Below are 7210 nucleotides of genomic sequence, written 5' to 3' on the forward strand. Positions count from 1 at the left end.
AGTGAGAAAAAAACGATATAATAATAATGTAATAATAGAAATAGAAACTAATTCTAGATTTATAATATTAATTTTCCAGTGTATCAATTTTAACATCCAGGTTCTTCACCCAAGGATGATCATATTTGGGAATGAAAAGATTGAAAACCCCTACCCTATAGCCTACATTTAAAGGCTAAAAATGAAAATTATTTTCTTACTTTCACCTTCTGTGGAAAACAAACTTAAGATAAGTCCCATTCTCACTCCCAAGGCGTCAAAATCTGAAGCATGGTCAAGTGCCGTCACTATATGGACGCGCAGGGTGCTCCATTGATTTCTGTTGTTTGCCAAATGCATCAGATCAAGATGCATATAATTCTGTGACGTATGTCAACAAAGTGCCGCAAGAGTGTTTCGAGAGCAGCCAGCTGGTGCATTCTGAGCAGCTTCTACAGAGCAACCGCACAAGCTCAGATGACGACACAGCTGTTCCACGATTGGCCAGATTCACCGCATGACAGCAAGCACGTGTGTTTCGTGTTTATTCTAAAACCTTCAGTTCCACTATTGCTCACAAATAAATTTTTTATAACGGTAAAACCTCTTTTCATTTAGTCGCAATGTTATATTGTCATGTTTATCAAAATAAAACTGATAAAAAAACGTAGAACCCACTTCATTGATAGTGTAGGCTTACATGTTGAACTTTATTATTGTACAATCAGACGCTGTGTTAAGCAGTGCATAAAGTATTGAATGAAAACATCTCTGAAACATCTGTGTATTTGACAAATATTGCATTTATTTCACTTCAGCTGTGATAAAGTATGCAAAGACAGCGCGAGCATCACTACGGGAAGCAGAAAGTGTCCGACTTCACGTCTCCGTTTGCAGCTCCTCCCCGCCTGCACGCGGCTACTCTCGCCGATCGGTTGCATCCAGCCGCAGCCGATGTCGAACACACCTAATGACATTTTACAATCAAAGCTAACGTAATGACACAATTGGTCACAAGACATACGAGAGCCAATGCAATTTCACTATGAAAACTTATGTAACGTTTCTTCGGGCGGCAATTTTTTTACAATTTGAATGTGTGCATGATCTTCGGCGGATGGAGACTCTGATCGCTTTTGGGGATTTTCTTCACACAAATCAATCGTTTGTCCTCGGAACACTTGGAATTTTTGCACTTTTTGAATAAATTGAGCATGCAGTCGTATCTGCCTGTTATATCCTGTATTTTATATCAAATGGGTAGGTTTAGGGATGGGATGGGGTTGGGTCACATGTTCTAAATAGCATAAATAAATAAAAAATTAATATAATTATGCTGCAAGTGTGCCACACTAGGACTGAAAACTGAAGCCAAAGCATCTCTATCGCCCCCAGGTGACTGGAAGCAGTATAGGCCATAAACCCGCCCCCTCCATGAAGTGTAATCAGTCCCTCCAGAAAAACGCAATTATGCGATCGCATGATTTAATGCATAATCAGCCAAATTCCGCATATTTATGCGGGGGCCGCATTTTTTCAAATACACCGCACTTTCGCCGCGTAAATTGCCTATATCCGCATGCAAAATATGCGGGGCTAGAATGATTTCATAATCTCCGCATTTTCGTTGCAAAAAAGTCATATATATTAGCAGAAAGTTTAAAAATGTTTGTTTACTTCACACAAGAGCCGCCATTTTCCCCTATTGCCATGGGAACGTTTTGAAGTGACGTAATTACCCGACACGAACGTCATCGAAAAGCTGCAAACCCCTTGGTGAAACCATAGATATCGGTGAAACCATGATGAAACACGCAAATTCCCATTTGCCAACAAAAATAACAGCAAAAGACCGCGCAAAGCAGTTTCCCGTTGTGTTGACCAATTTCAAAAAAACGCATCATGAAGCTTCGAAGCGTTATGAATCAGTGAGTCGATTCAGCGGTTTGGATCACCAAAGTATTTCAGCTGTTTGACACGTGATCCGAATCATGAATCGACTCGCTGATTCATAACGCTTCGAAGCTTCATGATGCTGTTTTTTTAAATCGGTCATCACTGTATAAGTCGTTATTTAGGTTTTTTGCGCACAAAAACTATTCTCGTCGCTTCATAAAGTTATTGTAGAACCACTGTAGTGAGATGGACTTTGTAACAACGTCTTTAGTACCTTTTATGGGTCTTGAGAGTGCACAGTGCATTGTGCCAATGGAGGCCTTTCTGAGCTATCAGATTTCAAATAAAATATCTTCATTTGTGTTCCGAAGATGAACGGAGGTCTTGTGTTTCTTCGGGCGGCAATTTTTGCAATTTGAATGTGTGCATGATCTTTGGCGGATGGAGACGCTGGTCGCTTTTGGGGATTTTCTTCACACAAATCAATCGTTTGGCCTCGGAACACTTGAAATTTTTGCACTTTTTGAATAAATTGAGCATGCAGTCGTATCTGCCTGTTATATCCTGTATTTTATATCAAATGGGTAGGTTTAGGGATGGGATGGGGTTGGGTTACATGTTCTTAATAGCGTAAATAAAAAAAAATATTAATAAAATTATGCTGGCGAATTAAATTGAGAATCATACTCCAACATGTCATAATGGCAAAATCATAACCCAATATATAATTTAATCATGACGATAACGTTTCCATGCTCAACGCGTCTGTTTGACGCCAAAGGTTTGTCATTAAAATCAATGGAGCACTCTGCGTGTTGATGTAATGACACCTAGGGGTACCTTTAGCGCAGGGGTGTCCAAAGTCGGTCCTGGAGGGCCACTGTCCTGCAGAGTTTAGCTCTTACTTGCCTCAACACCCGTCTGGAAGTTTCTAGTATGCCTAATAAGAACTTGATTAGCTCGTACAGGTGTGTCTAATTGGCGTTGGAGCTTAACTCTGCAGGACAGTGGCCCTCCAGGGGCAGGATTGGACACGCCTGCTTTAGCGTCTTCATTTTGATGCCGAAGGCACTTGACCATGCTTCAGATTTTGACGCCTTGGGAGTGAGAACAGGGTGGATAAGGACTAGCAGATTACTAGTGAATAATCATCTAACAATAATAAGGACCATAAATGTACTATACAAACTGGCAAATTCACGCCTATACAGTAGAGGGTGTGGTTAAAAAAAATACCCAAACTGGTAACACTTTATAATAACTACACGCTATGAAGCATTAGTTAAGCATTGAGCCTTTGTATCTCCTTTGTAAAAGCTTTACAAGGCATAAATAGTCCTCACTTTAGATGAGCTCACAAAAATAATTAACTGACAACTACTAAATGTTTTATAACTACCTGAATTAATCATGAATTACAGTGGAAATACATGTCAATAAAGCATTTATTAACACACTGAGCAACTATTACTATATGTCTAAATAATAAGATGTATAAATGTATATTTAAATAGTTTATTAATCCTTTACTTACACTTTCTAAATGATCTGACGAACCACTGACAACTCCTAAATAACTGGTTTGTAAATAATGTAATACTTTAGAAATGCTAAATTGATCATTTATAAAGTATGAAAATACAATTATTAAACACATTATAGATATGTTTATAAATCAAGAATAAAGCATTTATAGCTGTATTTATGAACTGCCTTAAATGTTAATGTTACATGAAAAAAGTAATCTGATTACGTAACTCAAGTTACTTGCAATGCGTTACGCCCTGGTTTACACTGGTTTGGAACAAGTGTGCCACACTAGGCCTGAAAACTGAAGCCAAAGCATCTCTATCGCCCCCAGGTGACTGGAAGCAGTATAGGCCATAAACCCCGCCCCCTCCATGAAGTGTAACCAGTCCCTCCAGAAAAACGCAATTATGCGATCGCATGATTTAATGCATAATCAGCAAAGTCCGCATATTTATGCGGGGGCCGCATTTTTTCAAATACGCCGCACTTTCGCTGCGTAAATTGCCTATTTCCGCGTGCAAAATATAGTAGTATGGCTAGTATAGGCTAAATATAGGCTAGTATGATTTCATAATCCCCACATTTTCGTTGCAAAAAAGTCATATATTAGCAGAACGTTTAAAAATGTTCGTTTACTTCACACTAGAGCCGCCATTTCCCCCTATTGCCATGTGAACGTTTTGAAGTGACGTAATTACCCGACGCGAACGTCATCGAAAAGCTGCAAACCCCGTGGTGAAACCATAGATATCGGTGAAACCATGATGAAACACGCAAATTCCCATTTGCCAACAAAAATAACAGCAAAAGACCGCGCAAAGCATTTTCCCGTTGTGTTGACCAATTTAAAAAAACAGCATCATGACGCTTCGAAGCATTCTGAATCAGTGAGTCGATTCAGCGGTTTGGATCGCCAAAGTATTTCAGCAGTTTGACACGCGATCCGAATCATGAATCGACTCGCTGATTCATAACACTTCGAAGCTTCATGATGCTGTTTTTTGAAACCAGTCATCACTGTATAAGTCGTTATTTAGGTGAGATGGACTTTGTAACAACGTCTTTAGTACCTTTTATGGGTCTTGAGAGGGCACAGTGCATTGTGCCAATGGAGGCCTTTCTGAGCCATCAGATTTCAACTAAAATATCTTCATTTGTGTTCTGAAGATGAACGGAGGTCTTACGGGTGTCCAACGACAGGAGGGGCAGTCATTAATGACAGGATTTTCATTTTTGGGTGAACTTACCCTTTAAGAGATTGCACTTTGTGCATTGGAAGCACTCAAATGTCTGTTTTGTATAGCTACCTCTGTAAAACAGGGAGTTATTTATTCATTTTTTCAGAAGTTGTAGCATATTCCTTTTGTAAAGCTACAGAACTTGTTTGACTCAATGTTTTGTAAATTTGAGCCATGTGTTTATTAAGGTCTTCAATAAAACAAGATGAGAACTTAAATATTCCCAGCCCTTTCTGTGATGTAGTGCTTTTTTTCTCTTTTTCATCAAACCACAGTTATTGCAAGTTCCCGCAATTTTATCGCATAAAATTGCATAAATATCCCACATTTTCCATCGCATTTTTTACGAAAATGTGCCGCATAATCAAGGATTTTTGCCCACAACAATCACAAAAAAACCCGCATTTTTCTGGAAGGACTGTGTTATGGGACATATACAAACTAAACAATTAAATTACACTTCAAATAAATTTTTTCCGAAGATAGTTTCTGTAATTTTAGGCTGTTTTTATCACGCTGATGTTAGTTCAAGTGTTCGTTCTATAAATAAGTGTGGTTTTAGTTTATTTGATGTTATAAAAACGGGGGTGTAATGTTATGATTGGCAGCTGAGATTGACAGCGTCTCTGAAGTAGTCACTGTCACTCTTCGGGAGGAGATTGGAGCTTTAACTCTCTACATTTCCATGACTGTTTATTTCACAAAAAGTTGTTAATTGGGCGGGAGTGTGGGCGGCTCATCTTCGTGCTCACTACTGTGCAGACTCGAGACCCAAGATGTCAGCGCCATATTTGGACACTGGCAGCTTCACTTACGTCAACGGAAGAGAGCGAAGGCGCGTTATCCATCTTTGTTTTTACAGTCTATGGTTTGGAACAAGCCTGCCGCACTAGTGTTGAAAACTGAAACCAAAGAGCCTCGATCCCCCCCTGGTGGTTGGTCCCAGTATAGCTCATAACCCCCGCCCTTTCATGTATTCAAATGGACGCGAGACAAACTAAACAATCAAATTACACTTCAAATAATTTTTTCCTAAAGATGGTTTCTGTAAAATGCTGTTTTTATCACAATGATTTCATTTCAAGTGTTCGTTTTGGAAATAAGTTTGGTTTTAGTTAGTTGTTTGATGCTATAAATTTAATGCAATGTCCGAATATGGCGCTGACATCTTGTGCATCCTCTGCGACGTGCCAAAGATTGCGCAATCACGCGTAAAGGTCACGGTAGACGTAGGCAGAAGTACCGCCCCCGTGCTTACAAATCGCTTGTGCGAAGACTACAAACATCCTTTAGCAAAAAAAGGTACAACAATGATGTCGGACGATTTTTAAGTTGAAGATGGAGTGTTCTTTGGTAAAGGGCATTTGTATTAGTCCTTGCACGTTCGCTTGGAGCGGTACTTCCGCCTACGTCTACCGTGACCTTTTCGACGTGATTGTGCAGTCCTTGACACGTCGCAGAGGATGCAAGAGATGTCCGCGCCATATTCGGAAGTTGGTGGCTTCACTTCTCACGCGTCGTCCATCCATTTTACGGTCTATGGTTTGGAACGACAGGATGTGAGTGACAGGACTGTTAAAAAATAAAAAATATAGGGACCATCCCTTTAAGGAGTCACCCAGGTGTGAGCAGGGCACAGATTCTCCAGAGAGGACAGATGCTGAGGTCTACCGTTCGCTCTCACATGAGGTTTAGTGTCCGCAGATCAAACAGAGTGTGTCATTTAGTCTGAGGGCCTGATCAAATACACTTGCCTCTGCAGCCAATGAGGGGGGAGAGCTTGTTACTGGGCAGTTATGGGTTTAGTCTCTCTCTCTCTCTCTCTCTCTCTCTCTCTCTCTCTCTCTCTCTCTCTCTCTCTCTCTCTCTCTCTCTCCCCTCTTGAGGTCGATGTCATACATCAGCGTTCATAGATTCCCTGTGCTGCTGTGTGCGATTCTCCTGAACATCAGCAGTCTGTGCTGCTTTTAAGATCAGCTAATAGCATCAACTATCAGCTCACCTCAGCAACACGAGCAATATTAGGCTTATTAGAGGAACACTACCTGCTGACTTCAGATTATTTTTGTATATAGGGAATGTCAAATGATATATTCATATTTGTATTGCTTTATTGTCTTTTCTTTTTTTACTCTGCACCAGCGTCTTTGCCTTAACGTCTGCTGAATCTTAAATAGGCTATTTGTGTGAAAACGCCTTTAGGTCAACTAAGATCAAATATTTTAATCAGAGACTACTTTTTAAATCTAAAATTAGGCTGCTTTTAATCTAAAACTATAGATATTAACATACGGATTGTTTTTAGATGCTAAAACGGAATAATAAAAGCGAAAAGTCTTATCATGCGCCAGTGTGTTTATGTAGTTCTCCTGACAAACACAAGGGGGCGTCACTGTCAGCATAAATAAACCACTGACAATAAACCACCTCAGAACGTAGTTGTGGGGTTTCCCTTCGTTTTCTCAGGTCTTAAAAAATGTGAAAGCTTCACAAGATTAAATATGATAAGTCAAGCTAATTAAGAAATCTAGTAATTATAACCAAGTGTTTTCGACAATATTAACTAC

This window comes from Gobio gobio (assembly GCF_949357685.1).
Source record: "Gobio gobio genome assembly, chromosome: 22".
Taxonomy (NCBI): domain Eukaryota; kingdom Metazoa; phylum Chordata; class Actinopteri; order Cypriniformes; family Gobionidae; genus Gobio; species Gobio gobio.